Raw genomic sequence first — 16,833 nt, 5'->3', positions numbered from 1 at the left:
CTGCTTGATTTGTATAGCACTTATTTTCCTCAAGTGGGCCCTCTAAAAAAATTCAGAAACAAAAAAGCCACGTTCGAAAAAATTGCAGTAGAGCTGCAACGCAGAACTGGTACGGTCAAGAGCGGAGAGCAGTCTGCACGAGGTACAAAACAGTGCAAAAGAGGAAAAATGTAGCAGTCGTGGAAAATAACACATCTAGCAATTCTCCAGCTGATGTCCCCTATGAAGATGAGCTGGAGAAGATCAGGTGGCTCCACGACAGCCTGGAACCAGGGGTAGTGATGGATGCGAGCGGTGTGGTGCCAAGACACACCACATTTGCCAGCATCAGAGTCCGTCTGCCATGGCATGTCTAGCTCTGCAAGTTCAACTTGTAATTCCACAGAGACTGCAGCTTGTTCCCTAGAGCAGGAGGAGCAGCCAAGAGACGATGATAGAAAAGATCGCCCAAGTACAGCCCGGATGCTACAAATGACTGCATTTTTGGAGAAAGTCGAAGAAATTGAAGAGCGCAAGGCAAAGCGAAAAGCAGAGAGAGACATAAAAAAAAGAAGAAAGGCGACTTGAAAAGATGCAGAGGCGGGATCAAATGCCTGCAGAAAAGATGAGCCTTCTGCGTGAAGCTTTTGGCTTAAACCACAATGATTGAAATGCAATAAAAACATGTTTATTGCAGAGATGGTGCTCCTTGACATTACGAGAGTATTGGACACATTCCTTGAAGAAAATAAAGCAATCACACTTTGACAATGCATAACATTGCACATACATGTACACAACACCACTTTTCCCCCCTCTGAACGTTGTATTGACAATGTAAAAGAAAACTGTTACACAAAGATTGTCTTGTAACATTTTTGTTACTGTGACTTTTTGTTTTATATATTTTAGGTGCTTCTGTTTTATGTAATTACGTTTCATAAATAGCAGCTGCAAAAGTGTTCTTTCTTAATAGAATACAAAGTTTATTCCTCTTGCGCAGTGCAAAGCAGTACATGGAAGAGAGGACACTGGGCAAAAAGCTGCTAAAGGCAGCTGAGAGAGCACCCAGTGCCCCAGGTACACATTAACAGCAACGGGTTGGTATATACAAGATTTGCATGCAACATTTCTCAACGGAAAATCAATATATGGTGCATTCATACACTACAAAAGATAAAACAATACATAATGTCAACCTAAACGTTTTACAATTTATTACATTTTACAATGCCTATTTACAATGTAGGAGGAGTGGTTTCAAAATCCAAAAGCATGGATGACAGCTGATTTCAGGATGTATCTTCTAAACATACATTATTTTCAGCAAATATGTTGAGATAATGAGACACATTGTATGATAAAGATTGTCTGCGATATAAGGTGCGGCAAAAAGGTAGACGACAAGGCCAGTGATGTCGTACATTGTGCGGAGGGGTATAATGATGGGGGTTAAACTCTGTTGGTTTAGGTTCATTACTTGATATAATTGCATTTTTGTGCATATGCAATAAGTTGAATGGATACAAAGCATTAATGCTGAGAATACCAAACTGTTTAAAGTACAGATAACTATGGGATTTCCATGGTAGATTTGCAATTAACTTTATTGCCCGTTTCATGTTCTAACTGTTAGGCCATGATCACGCAACTACTTTTCTCATCCCTGTGGAAGCTAACTCATTCAGACGTCTGGTGCAAGCAGCATGTCGCAGAGCACGAGCCTGTGGCACATGACAGTTTTCATAATTATTTTCCATACATTACTTGATTACTTATAATTTCATTGCATTACAATATTTACATGACATATTCACATTATCCCTTACATCATACACAAGAAGCTACCAGTTTGCATTTCCTGCTCAAATGTACATTGCTTGAAGCAAGCATTCCCGCTTCGCTTCCCCTTGTCGACGCAGTGCAGCTTCACTTGATGTCAGGGGGCCGCAGTTCTGGCTGTCGTCATCTGGTGGCTTTTGCCAGTCCCATGCTGAGCTTGCGTCGTCACTATATGGTGGCACATCGACATCACCACAATTAATGCACAGGATGTGCAAAACACAACAAGCAATGATAAACTTGTTCATCTTATCAACAACAACAAAAAAAAATATCCCAAGTGCAGCAGCTAGCGGAACCTGCCCTTGAGGTCCCCGAAGGCGTTCTCAATTTTGACTCTCGTTGCCGAAAATTTTAGGTTAAAGGGTCGTTGTCTTGAATCTAAACGTCCATAGTCGCGAAAAGCATCATCCCCAAGAACATGGAACTTCCTAGAGCAACAAATGCTAGGCAACCGTTCGGCAAGCCTAGACTTCCTGAAGATCCTTGAATCATGAATTTTGCTCGGATTGCCAATTGCGACGTCCAGAAGCCTCTTCTTGTAGTCACACACAGCTTACAGAGTCAACGATGGGTAGTTGTGCCTGTTTACGTATGTAGAGCGCACCTTCTTGGCAGGACATCGGACGCTTACATAGGAGCCATCGTTACATCCAATAGTATTGGGCACACCCGACACCTGCAATATTAAGAGAAATTTAGGAACATCTGCGACAGATATTTAAAATTTACGCATCTTAACTGAATGAATGTGCTTCTCTTGAATGACTAGCCATATCGCCTAAATGGGGATTGATTTTAATAGGGCTGGGTTTACTTATGACGATATAAGCCGAACTGATGTCAAGATATATAAAGGGAAAGCATGATGGCACAGACTATTGTTGCTAAATAGAGTGCATGGCATGAAAGAGTGAAATATCAATAAAATTCTTACTTGCTCAAAGTCTGCCGATACCTGATTGAGGTCTGCTGAGAATATTATGAGTTCTTTGGCGATGTCCACTAAATAATCAAGTATACGCTCAACAATCCTGAATCCCGTTGCATCCCCAATGCCGAATCGACTGGCCACATCCCTCAGGCACGCCTTGTTTGTAGCGAACCTGAAGAAGTGTACAAATTTTATGAACAATCTGTGTAAGCTAAAAGTAAAAAGTAATACCAGTTAAAAGTAATACCTTCAATAAAATGATAACCGTTCAAATAATGGTATGCCCTTCAATCTCTTCAGGTGCTATGTACGATAATAAAGCTTGCAAGCTTTGTGCCTCAAAAGTAGGAATATTAGCTATGTATACAATGTATTGCTCACTCCTTACAACTTTTTGAACGGAAAAAGGGGTGGAAGCCTGGCTACTACAGGCTGCTTTTATCGCTATCCCCATGATATATGTACAAGTGTGTGCACAAACGCCATTAAAACTTTCATCCTTCAACATGTGTAATCAAAATGTGCAAGATAGACTGCTGGTTAGGTTGTAAAAGCTACACTGTGTATAAAAACCGCCCTTGCGTACCCTGGTTTTCTTCATCATTTACACCCATCAGTATATGTGTGTTGCATGCAACCAGTGGACCCTATACTGGACATTTATGCACTGTCAGCAATCCTCACATGCAATAAAGAGAGACAGAAACAGGATTTCTGCGTGAAATGGGCATTTCAAACGAGTAAGCATTTAAAGTTTGGAATGACCTCGGAATTCAAAAATACTACCGCTCGATCTAAACCACGCACCTTGTGCGTTTTGATCGCGCCGCCGTTACAAAACGAACACCAAAGAATTGCATTATATTTCACTACTTCAAGAAAGCATGACGTAAGGTTAAGTAAACAGGCGCACAATACTTAACACAGCTCGATGACTTACCAAAGGAAGATCAGAACGTGCTCTTCAGCGGTTTTCGAAGGGGACCCGCCACGATCACTACGTGGGTAGAACTCGGAGTCCTCAAACCTCCTTATCAGGTCCTCCGCTACACTTCTAGAAACTAAAGTTCCTGCGAAACTGCAAACAAGCAAATATTTAATAAATACAATAACGAGACATCTGCACTAATAATGTGGTGCTATGCTTACTTCCTCATCCGAGTATAGCCGCACAACTTCCTCAACGAATCCGACAATCCTAGGACATTTGCGCGGTGGTTCTGAGAATGCCTCTGAAAAGAAAGCTTCGTATAGTACTTGCGTCATCTCGCAATCGCTGTCGTCCGAGCTGGAAGAGCTGCTACTCGGAACTCTCATCGCTAAACGCGAGCTCTATAGCAGCACCGAACGCAGCCACTTTGCGAAGCAACACAATGTTGTGCGTACCGACCAGGTACCGATTTCGCTTGAAGACGGAAGTGTCGCGTTCTATTTCCGCCCGAATCCGCGTCTCGGCGGCGGAGCAAGTGAGAGCGATCCGGCGCGGAGCGAGTTGATCCGAAACGACCAGTGGAACGCGCGAACCCGCTCCAGATCGACCAGTGAAATTCGGATTCGTTGCCGCGGAGCAAAAAATCCTGCTCCGAATCGACCAGTGAAAAACGCCATTATATACGCCATACCTCTCATATTAGTGCACGTCGCTGGCATCCACGCTGCTCGATATTAGGCAACATAAGGCAAGGAGCCGCAGCGGCGGCTCCTTGCGTGAGAGAGCGCGCTCCATGCGCGCTCTTTCACGCCGGCGCGATAAGTTGCAGGCGCCAGGATTTGCTGCCGGCGCGGGTTCTCTGTCGAGATTGCTTTTCCGGCATTGTCTCCAGCAGTGGGTGTAATAATTATAGCAACGACGCCTCTCAAAAGTACTTTAATTCGATACTACAATACACAGCCCGTTATGAAACTTTCTTTACAAAAGTACCGTCAGGAAGAGATGACTGGAAAGGCGAATCGAAAAAAAAGACTAGTCGGTCGTGAAAGCTTATTCACGGAAGCAGATAAAAATTCCACTCCGTGGGTTGAAGAGGTCCTCAGAGGGATGAAAAGTTGCCGTCGACCGCGATGACTTGTCCTACTGGCCTTGGAATCGAGTCATAGAGCGCTGCCACTAGCTCCGGTCGTCCGCGCAGCGCCTCCCACTCTTCTTTCACGACATGCCGCAGCTGATCCGCGGTGCCACCACAAAGGCGCCAATAGGACACCGGCGTTCAATATTTCCTTTTTATTCTCTGAAACGGTGTGGTCGACGCGCTTTGTAGTGCGCGCTGCTATCCAGATATTGGTTGTGTCCAGCCAATTGACACTGGCAGACTAGGACATGTTTAAGAACGAGAACGGTCGCATTGGCTTCGTCGCAAGAATGCCATCTCGGGTGTCGATCGAGGAGAGAAGGCACATCGTGCGGCTTTGCATCGAATGTGTCCCTCAGCGTGAAATCTGCCGCCGCACCAGGAGGAGCAGAACATCGGTGAACCGCATTAATCAAGCCTATAGGGATGAATACGATAGAATTGCTGATGCTCAGCGCAGTGGTCGGCCAAGGCTTACAACGTTGGAAGAGGTCGAATGAATAGTGCTGCCGCTGTTTTTGACCCCTTTCTGAAGGGCAGAGAAATTCGCGACGCACTGGATCTCAGTTGCTGCTGCGAGACTATCAGGAGCAGATTGCGAGAGGCAGGTCTCATGAACTGCGTTGCCGCTTAAAAGCCGCAGCTGACGACGAAACAGAGGGAAGAGCGACTCAACTTTGCCCGAGCGTTCGAGCAATGAACTGCAGAGGAGAGGCGGGAGGTCATCTTCACGGACGAGTCAACGTTCTGCACACTCTGGGACCAACAGCAGCGTCTGTGGCGTCCGCTGAACAGCAAGTACGACCTGTCATCCTTGCAGCTAAGGGAAGTTGCGTGTAAAGTTCTCATAACTAGTCAGCGCTTAAAAAATAAGGATTGTTTGCAACGCATACGAGTCTTAAAAATGCTATACCGCCTCATTTGTCGTCTTACTGCATGACTTGACGTAGGTTCAGTATTGACTACGAAGTGTTTCTTTTGCGCCATTGCATATCAGCGAGCTAAATGTTAGGCAGGGTATGATTTCACCCTTCATCTTTATTTTCTTTCTAAAGCAGAGTGAGGTGGCTGCGCGTTAAGTTTTGCACCCGACATATGTTAATGACTACTCTCTCATGTACCCAGGTATGTCCCCGGCCACATCCACAGCGTGCTCAGCAGCGGCTGCTGCTCGGTTAGTGTTTGGGGCGCCATCAGTAGGGACGGCCTTGGCCCACTCGTGCGGATCGAGGGCTCGTTCACCGGGACGAAGTACTGCGAACTCCTCGTCGAGCACTTGATTCGATACGTTCTGGACGGGCCATTCCAGGGCCGGTGCTACGTGTTCCAGCACGACTGCAGCCCTGTGCACAAAGCACGCGCTGTGAGCGCACTTCTGGACAGCTACGCCGTGCGTCAGCTTCCGTGGCTGCCTAACGGGGCTGATCTTAACCCAATCGAAAACATATGGGGAATATTGAAGAAGACTCTTGCCTTACGGCGCCTTTGTGGTGGCACCGCGGATCAGCTGTGGCATGCCGTGAAGCAAGAGAGGGAAGCGCTGCACGGACGACCGGAGCTAGTGGAAGCGCTCTGTGACTCGATGCCAAGGCGAGTAGGCCAAGTCATCGCGGTCGACGGCAACTTTTCATCCCGCTGAGGACCTCTTCAACCCACGGAATACCATTTTTATCTCATTCCGTGAATAAGCTTTCACGAGCGACTACCTTTTTCCGATTCGCCTTTCCAGTCATCTCTTCATGACGGTACTTTTGTAAAGAAAGTTTCATAACGGGCTGCGTATTGTAGTATCGAATTAAAGCAGTTTTGAGAGACGTCGTTGCTATAATTATTACACCCACTGCTGGAGACAATGCCGGAAAAGTAATCTCGACAGAGAACCCGCGCCGGCAGCAAAGCTTGGCGGCTGCAACTTATCGCGCCGGCGTGAAAGAGCGCGAATGGAGCGCGCGTCACCGTAGCCGCCGTTGCGGCTCCTTGCCTTGCGTTGCCTAAAATTGAGAAGCGGTGGACGCCAGCGACGTGCACTAATATGAGAGGTAAGGTGAATATAAGCAAAACAACAATCAGAACGAGTCTTCGTTCCTTCTCAGTGCCGCGGTTTGATGTCCCGCGTCCGCCAGTTAAGGTTCGACAGCGCCATGTGCTAAACTACCGACGATGCAGTGTCCGCCTCGTCGCAACCGTCAGCAGCAGAGCAACTGAACGGCGCACTAGAAATTTATCAAGCGTAACAAGGCCCCGCGCGAGAGTGAGGGTAAAGTTTGGCGTCACTCGGGGCACTCTCGCCGTCAGCGCGCGACGCGAGATAGCAGAGCCCCGGCGTTGCCCCGCAGCCGCTCCGGCCACCTAAGCCGTGGTCCGCTAACTTTTTTGGCCGACAGCACAATCGATTCCTGTTCTGATATAATTAAGAGACCAGGAATGCATTTCTCACATTAGTACAAGCAAAGTGAATGTTCTTCTTTCTCGATGGCTATGACATTAAATGGCAAGAAATAAAAGCAAACATTGAACTATTAAGCAGACATATAAAAATAGTAAATGAAGTGTAAGAAATCACAGCAGGTGCCGCATTTCTTTCTCCCAAAAGGAAGTCTGACACATTTAAGTGTGATATCTGAAACAGGCCAAAAGTGGATGTTAAAGATTGGATGCCGAAAATATGTTAATGAGAGAGGATTTTCATAGATAGGTATAAAGGTCTTACAAGTTCTGGTACTTCCTTCCAACAACCACAGGCATGTGGCTCACAGCACAGACTGCAAGGTTTTCAACTTTGACAATGCTATCATCATCTAGCATGCACGTGCAGTCTCTCTTGTTCACTTTTATGGCGATCTCGAGAAAATAGGAAACCTTTGTATTGAGGTCCTACACAACCTAGTGGAAGTGGTCCATTATCATGCCTCATCAGCAGTTTTTCCTTTTCTGTGAAGCATACTGAGCCTGAATCAAGAGCAACATAAGTTTCTGGTCTGCTGGACGTGCTAGCCAACGCCCGCTCTTCCATGATTTGATTGTAAAGCTGCTGAAGAGGCTTTTCAGGCTTTCTTACATACTTCTTTAGCCTAGGCATGTAATTTTCGAAGAGGAATGCACTGTAACCATGCAGTGGTCCATGAACTGGAACGTTGTCTGCGACGTGAACCAAACAGTGGACATTGAGTGAAACAGCATGCTCACCGTATATTTCAATGAACACTTTAACAAAATGCACAAGCAACCTCTCTGCATACTCCCAAGTTCTGAGTGCATGACAGCGGGCTACACAGAATGCTCATGGCGACCTGCAACACCATAAAATTGTGTGCCAGATGATCAGGTATCTGACTTCAGGACCACGGGGCCAGAGTACAGCATAACAAGCGGGAACTCTGAAGCCTTGTACCTCTCATTGTTCGACAAGTTCCTCGGCTTTCGAGACATCTCTGATGGCAGGTAGTGCCGTATTTCAGTACTTGCTCCTAAGACAGACTCTATTGATCCTTTCCCTATTCTATAAGGCATTTCTCCTTTAATCCAGAGCAGTAGAAGCTTACGAACAACACCTAAGCAAGCCAGGTGCATATACTAAAGTGGAACCTGCCTAATCAAGTCAATGGGAAGATCGTTGAGGATTGTGTCCATAATGCGGTGATCTTCCTGATCTACATTACCAAAGCTTGCATATGTTCCCAATGGAGCATGAAGTTCAGGGAAGCACATACGACCATGCTTATGGTTCCCTTCGCTTGTGAATTTTGGACAACTGAAGTATCCACTGTGACCCTTAATGCCCAGAATATAAGCCTTAGCAGCCCCGCAGGGGCGTCTGCGTCAGCAGGCGTTTGGTGTGTTGCGACACCACGGACCCGAGCACACGAGGGTTGGACCCTCCCGCGTGTAGCCGTGCGCGGCTTAGCCGTGTCCGGGGAAAGGGGGATCCTGGGGGTTGAGCCGATGCCGGGTGTTTGGACCTTTAAGGCCCCCCGGCGGAGGCAACACACCTCTTTGGCCTCTGCTTCACGTAGACGGCACCCCCGGACTGACCCACCCGGGGGAAATCGGCAGTCGCCTTTTCCTGTCCTCCTCTCCAATCTTCGTCTTTCTCTCTCGCCTTTTTCATCTTTCCTGTCTTCTCATCATTTCTCCTCACTTCCTAGTTTCCCGGCGGCAAGGGTTAACCTTGTGTAGCTAGCCAGCCTTGGTTATGCTGTATTTGGTTATAGCAGCGATGTACGGCTGGCGTTGGCAGGGTTTCTCCAGCAGGAACTTCTGTCACGTCCCCCTGTTGGGCTCCATGGTGGGTGGTCGGCATCGCGGCCGAAAACCCAACTGTACCTATGGAAAACGCGTTTCCTAAACTACCTGATCGCCCTCAGAAACGAGGGCGCACCGAAGAAGTATTTCAGTTTTTCGGACACCAAGTCCACAATTTTCCTCGTTTTCATGTGATCCACACAGAAAAACCAGCTAAACAAGTCCGAACAATCTCCCCCTTCCTTGTATCTAAGACCCTTACCGAAGTTTTTGGCCCAGGTTATAAGGCGTCGAGGATGGCCAGCGGTGACCTCCTCTTGGAGCTCCGCGATCAGAAACAATTTGAGAAACTGCCTAAACTAATATCATTTGTAGAGACCCAAGTAGCAGTAACCCCGCACCGCACGATGAATACCACCCGAGGCGTTGTCTCGGACGATGATTTGCTGGAGCTCACTGAGGCTGAACTCTTGGAGGGCTTCAGTGAACAAAATGTCATAAATGTCAAAAGAATCAAGATTAGGCGAGATGGAAAAGAAATCCAAACAAAACACCTGATACTCACTTTCAGCTCAAGTGTCCTCCGCGAGTCCATCGAGGCCGGTTACATCAAACTTCGTGTTAGGCCATACGTGCCCAATCCTCTCAGATGCTTTAAGTGCCAAAGGTTCGGCCACAGTTCATAGAACTGTCGAGGCCGGCTGACATGTGCCAAGTGCAGTGACACTGAACATTCCTCCGAAACATGCCAGAAGACTCCACATTGTGTCAACTGTGATGGCGAGCACGCCGCATACTCGCGCGCCTGCCCGTCCTGGGAAAGAGAAAAAGAGATTGTGACAATCAAAGAAAAGATATCTTTCAAGGAGGCACGCAGGCGGGTGTCGTACCTGCCCAAGAAAACCTTTGCCGATGTGGCGCGTCAGGGGGCCGCGTCACAACGGCCTCCGGCGGCTGTCCGACCCACAGGCAGTGAGTCGGCAGTTACGCCATCTGCCCCCGCGGCGGTTGCAGCTAGCGCTGCTCCGTCGACCCAGAATGAGGGACCATCGACCCCGAAGGTGGCCGCCGCCGAGGTTGTCCCAACCTCCCCGGCCCCTTCCAGCGCTGGCAACAGCCGGCGCAGCCAAATCCCGCAGGGTGCCCCATCGACCTCTGGGCTGGTGGGCGCAGGGGTCTTGCCCTCCAAGGCAGGACTCTCTCTTGTAACTTCTCGCTCGCAAGAGCACGTGTCCGGAGCCTCACTAGAGGCAATGGACACAACACCTATCCTCAAGGCGCACCAAGCGCCTAAGGAGCGGCGAGGCTCCCTCGAACGCTTCAAAAAGGGCAGAACTCCCGTTACAGGGCCTCGAAAGAGCTCTGTAACCTAAGACATATCCACCGTTTCCGTAAACACAGCACTTATTTACTTCCAATATGGACACACAAATAATCCAATGGAACGTCAGAGGTCTTCTTAGGAATCTCAATGATCTACAAGAACTCATCTACCAACACAATCCAAAAGTGCTGTGTTTACAGGAAACACACTTAAAACCAAAACACACAAATTTTCTTCGACAACACGTTACTTTTCGCAAAGACCGCGATGATGCTCTCGCATCATCGGGTGGCGTTGCCATTGTAATTCAAAAAAGCATAGCGTGTCAACGTTTGCAGCTACGAACGGCCCTCGAAGCAGTGGCGGTTCGAGTTGTCCTGCTAAACAAACTCATCACTATTTGCTCACTTTACATACCCCCACATTACAAACTAAACAAACCTGAATTTCAGTCCTTAATAGATGAATTGCCAGAACCTTATGTTGTTCTTGGCGATTTCAATGCGCACAGCTCCCTGAGGGGCGACTCTCGTACAGACGCGCGAGGTCGTCTCGTTGAACAGTTCCTTTTTTCTTCAGGTGCGTGCCTTCTAAATAAGAAAGAACCCACATATTACTCTCTTGCAAACAGAACCTTTTCGTCAATAGATCTTAGTATAGTTTCCGCGTCTATACTGCCCGCACTCGAATGGGAAGTTACGAGCAATCCTTACGGGAGCGATCACTTCCCCGTACTGCTAAGAACATCCAAAGAAAATGAATCTCCTCCACAAGCTCCTAGGTGGAAGATAGATACAGCCGACTGGGAGAAATTTCGAAATCTATCTAGCATCTCATGGGCTGATATGTCTTCTCTAGAAATTGATGCCGCTGTGGAGTATTTTACAGCGTTCATAATAGATGCCGCATCTAAATGCATATCTGAAGGAAGTGGTTTGGCATGCAGACGGCGTGTCCCGTGGTGGAACGACGAATGTAGGATTGCTCGTACGAAACAGAACAAAGCGTGGGGGTTGCTACGCGCTTCCCCCACTGCAGAAAATCTTATTAACCTTAAGAAAGTAAAATCTCAAGGCAGGAGAACCCGCAGGCAGGGCAGAAGAGAAAGCTGGCAGAAGTATTTATCGAGTATTAACTCGTTTAGAGATGAGGCCTAAGCCTGGAACAGGGTGAATAGGATTAGAGGGCGCCAAACATATTCACTCCCTCTGGTAAACACACAGGGCGATACACTGAAAGACCAGGCAGACTCACTTGGGGAGTATTTTGAGAGCGTGTCAAGTCTAACAAATTATTCGCAATCCTTTCTAAAATAGAAACACATAGAAGAATGTAAGCCACTCATAGGAAAATGTCGAAAGAATGAACCATACAACTGTCCATTTAGTTTTGCCGAGTTCAGAGCTGCCTTGAGATCATGCAAGAGCTCCGCACCGGGTTCTGACAGAATTATGTATGAAATGATCAAAAACCTACACAATGACACCGAAGTTACACTACTCACAATTTTCAACACTATTTGGGCTGCGGGATACTTTCCAACTGCATGAAAAGAAGCAATTGTGGTCCCTGTTTTGAAGCAGGGGAAAGACCCATCCATGGCGGCAAGCTATCGCCCAATAGCCCTTACAAGCTGCCTGTGTAAGGTTTTTGAAAAAATGATTAATCGCAGACTCATACACTTCCTTGAACTCAATAATATACTTGATCCCTATCAGTGTGGCTTCAGAGAAGGCCGGTCGACAACAGATCAACTTGTACGCATTGAAGGATATATTCGGGACGCATTTGTACATAAGCAGTTTTTCATGTCAATATTCCTTGACATGGAGAAGGCATATGACACAACATGGTGCTACGGCATCTTGCGAGACCTGTCGGAAATGGGCATCTGTGGCAATATGCTGAAAATAATTGAAAGCTATTTGTTGAATCGAATCTTCCGAGTGAAAATCGGCGACGTATTGTCGCGACCTTTCACACAAGAAACAGGTGTACCACAGGAAGGCGTGCTGATTTGTACGCTCTTCATCGTGAAGATGAACTCGCTTCGTGCTTCGCTACCACCTGCCATTCTTTATTCTGTCTACGTTGACGACATTCAAATCGGCTTCAAATCCTGTAACCTCTCAGTATGCGAGAGACAGGTGCAACAGGGCTTGAACAAGATTTCCAAGTGGGCAGACAAAAACGGATTTAAAATCAACCCCCACAAAAGCACTTGCGTTCTTTTTACAAGAAAGAGAGGCCTGTTTCCGGATCCTTCCTTAGAACTGTGTGGACACCAAATACCTGTCAACAAAGAGCACAAATTTCTGGGTATTATACTTGATTACAGACTCACTTTCATTCCACACATTAAATATCTGAAAGAAAAATGTCTAAAAACAATGAACCTAATGAAACTTCTATCTAAGACTACGTGGGGTAGTGACAGAAAGTGTCTAATGAATATCTACAAGAGCCTAATTCGGTCACGATTGGATTATGGTGCCGTAGTGTACACCTCTGCCGCCCCGAGCGCGCTAAGGATGCTGGATCCTGTCCACCATTTGGGCATCCGCTTAGCTACTGGCGCTTTCAGAACAAGCCCGATTGAAAGCTTATATGCCGAATCGAATGAATGGTCTCTCCACCTACAGAGATCATGCATTAGCTTTGCATATTTCCTTAAAGTACGCTCCAATCCTGAACATCCATGTTTTCATACCGTTACCGATATGACGTGCGCTACACTTTTCAGCAATCGCCCCTCCATAAGACAGCCTTTCTCGCTGCGTGTGAAGGAGATTAGCGATGAAATGCGTGTCCCACTCCTCGAGCATCGCTTAATGCACCTAACCAAGCTCTTACCTCCTTGGGAGTGGCAGGTGATACAATGTGACATATCCTTTATAAAAGTTACAAAGCACGCTCCTGAGGCCGAAATTAGAATGCATTTCCTAGAACTGCAGTACAAACACTCCTGCGCAGCGTTCTACACAGACGCTTCGAAGTCAAATGCCGGGGTATCCTACGCAGCCGTCGGCCCATGCTTCTCGGAATCCGATTTACTGCATCCGGAAACAAGCATCTTTACGGCCGAGGCCTACGCATTACTCTCTGCTGTGAAGCATATAAGAAGAACAAAGCTTCCAATAGCAGCGATCTATACAGACTCTCTAAGCGTCGTGAAGGCCCTAATGTCACTCTACAAACATAAAAATCCCGTATTCAATGATCTGTATTCGGTATTGTGTAAAGCGTACTCATCTAACCAGAACATCATAATATGCTGGGTCCCTGGCCATAGGGGAATCGAAGGTAACGTTCTCGCGGACGAGATGGCCACGTCAATCACATCGCAAGCTGTTAACCCTACCGCTGAGGTGCCTGTCACAGACCTGAGGCCTTTCTTACGAAATAAACTGCGACATCACTGGCAGTGCACGTGGGACGCGCAAACAAATAACAAACTGCACGTTATAAAGCCCCAGTTAGGTTTTTGGCCCTCCCCAACAAAATCTCGGCGAACAGATGTCCTATTCTGTCGCCTCAGAATAGGACACACATTTGGCACCCATAGTTACCTGCTTACTGAAAGTGAACCTCCAACCTGTGGTAGATGCGGTGAGAGGCTTACCGTCCTCCACGTGCTCCTGGAGTGTCGGGAAGCCGAAACGGAGAGAAAGAAACATTTTCCGCTTGCTTACCATTATAACATCCCTCTACACCCGGCTATGTTTCTCGGCAAGGAACCGCTTTTTGACACCAAGGCAATCCTCAACTATTTAAATGATGTCGTACTACACGTTATATGCCCATTAAATTCGTAGAGCATCCTCGCTCCAGAGGATGCCACTGCGATAACAGTTTTGCATAGCACATATGCCTCCCGGCCCTTGTTCTTCAAGGGCTCTAAGGAGGCAGCAGTGCTCTAGCATATCTTATAACCATATATATTTTTACACATCGTATCATTCTTTTTAAATGCACCTTAAATGTTCATAGTACACGTCATAAGACATCGCCATAATCTTATTGTACAGATTTTGCGCACTTTCGCGCGAACATTTTTAAGGCCCCTCTACAGCCACGTCACACCAACTTCATCGAACTCATGATTTCATTGCAAACTCATTAAGACGGACATGGCGCTCTTTGGCCATAACTGGCCCTTGCGCCATTAAAAACCACATATCATCATATAAGCCTTAGCAGGTGCATCACAGAATATTGCACCAAGTACCACACGAATCAGTTGGCTTCCGACAGTAACACCATGACGCAGGGCCATTTTAAAGTCAAGCACAAACTGCTGTAGGAAGGCATTAGACTGTAAAGGCTTAGAATTACCATAATAAATGTCAATTAGAAATGGCTTACTACTTTCACAATTTGCTGCTCTGCAAAGAATAGGCCAGAACTGGTCTCGTGTGATTTTTGTCAAAAGCAGTCCATTTACACTCACATGGAGTATGAGTGGGTTATGCACAGGCAGAACATTTTTCAATGCATCCTGAAAGCTCTCAGTTAAATCAAAATGATAATACGGGCCTGAACCCATTCGTTTAACACCATAGGCTAACCTTGGTGTTGACAAGAGAGCTCTAGCAGATTTCGGGAGGCCAGAAAAGCAAGCATGCGAGCGCATAACCTGCAATAAATGTGTAACAGTAACGTGGGGCACATCTCTCTCTATGCACCACACCTGCAGCTTTTCTTTGAAGGAAACTGTTTGGCTACTTTCCTTGGGACAATGTATTATCACCTAGGGAGCGCATTCGTTCAAGAGTTGAATTACAAGGCCCACCGTCTCTCGGAGGGCTGTCAAGACATGTACGAACTTCGTCGGTGCTCACATCTGCCTCCAGAAGTTCAAGTGGAGTAAGGATACTGCAACTAGGTCCACCACCACTCTCAGAAAATGAATGCTCAAACGACTGGGCCGCCGGCCTTACCACACCGTCTGTAGTGGAATAGGCACTCGGGGCTTCAGTCGGGCACGAATCTGCTACTTCAACAGATTATATTCTATACTCCCAACATCCCCATAACAATATTAAGTTAGGCCTTCTTACACGGCGCGGCGCACGCGCCGGTACGCAGTCATTCTGGGCAGTGCAGCCATATGTTCAAGATAGCTGTGTCAAACGTACGCACGCGCCCAAGAAAATCCAGTGGAATCTCTATTAGACGAACAGTTTCAACAACGCATGAACATTAATCGGAGGCAATAATTTTCGCGCAAGGCAAAGCAAAGAATGACATCACCTAAACTTACTCCCACTGTCCATATTTGCCGTACACGTGTCCAGAGTCAGCATGCGCCAACATTAGAATAGAGAAACAAAGAAAACCTGTGAAAGGTTCTAATAATTCATACTAATGCCCATGCATTAATCGCGAGGGTTCAGTATATAAAGCACTTACCTCGAAGCTTAAGAAGCTAGGGACTTAGTTCCAAAAACCTTGCTACGATGCTGGATATGTTAGCACTAATGACACACGTACAGTGCTGTTTGCGTGTGATCTAAACCGATCCAAATGTCAAACAACGCCGCGGAATGTACCAGCTGTGTTGCCATGGTGTTGCAATGATAGCGATGGCGCTGGTCATTACACGCCGAACTCGCACCTTAAAGATAAATATTGCAATGTTATTATTTTTGTTGGGTCATTACCTATCTTCTATAAAAAATAATTTATTTTGGCGCTTCAAATGTTTTTTCTTTCTTTTTTAAGCTTTTAGTAATGCTAAACCACGGATTGTTCAGCAGTTTTCTCTCCTTCATAGAGTTCGTCACTGAGAAACTGTATGCTGTCTGTGTGCGGCTTGTGCCGGTACGCGTGTGCAAAACACGTACGGCAGCTGTCAGGTGGTGTCGGTGTAACAATTCATTGTAGGAAGGAACAAGTGAGCACAATATATTTGCATCTAATGACATTCACGTAGTTTATACTTCGTGCAAAATTTCACAATTTTGCATGACCGCTGCGCCGCGCGCGCGCCCGCCACGGGGAAATATTGGAGTTCTAGACAAATAATGACAATCAGACATGAAAACATCAATTGTCACTGCTTTTTGACATTACTAAACTAATGCAATGGTGGTGCACTCCCATATACACGAGGGTACCAGTTTGAAGTCCCAATTAAGGCCGACCATGGATATTTTTGGGATGATCCCAAAGGGTACGTCCCTAGGATGTTCACGGGAGCTCCATGTTTGGACGGGGGATGTTTGGACGTTTTAGGGACATCCCTGGGAAATCGTGTGTCGTCTGCGAATCCGCATGGGCCGAGAAACGCAGCCGGGAGCTCAGAATTCACCGTGAATGCGTTTATTGTGTTATAAACAGCCAGCACAAGCCTGTTGCATACGACTCCAGACTTCGCGCGACTCGTGACAGGAATCGTGAGAAAGTTAGTTATACTTTTGGGTAGAGATATGGCTATTGAG

At 46.8% G+C, this 16,833-nt stretch overlaps 2 pseudogenes; both read right to left on the bottom strand.

Annotated features, from left to right (window-relative positions):
- Nucleotides 1-1,239: 1,239 nt before the first annotated feature.
- On the bottom strand, nucleotides 1,240-6,340 carry LOC126525252 (putative nuclease HARBI1; annotated as a pseudogene).
- A 1,003-nt stretch (nucleotides 6,341-7,343) lies between these two features.
- LOC140216541 (uncharacterized) lies at nucleotides 7,344-15,957 on the bottom strand (annotated as a pseudogene).
- Nucleotides 15,958-16,833: the final 876 nt, after the last annotated feature.

This window comes from Dermacentor andersoni, chromosome 3, assembly GCF_023375885.2.
Source record: "Dermacentor andersoni chromosome 3, qqDerAnde1_hic_scaffold, whole genome shotgun sequence".
Taxonomy (NCBI): domain Eukaryota; kingdom Metazoa; phylum Arthropoda; class Arachnida; order Ixodida; family Ixodidae; genus Dermacentor; species Dermacentor andersoni.
The sequence above is the reverse complement of the archived record's forward strand: the minus strand, read 5'-3'. Positions and strand labels throughout refer to the sequence as shown.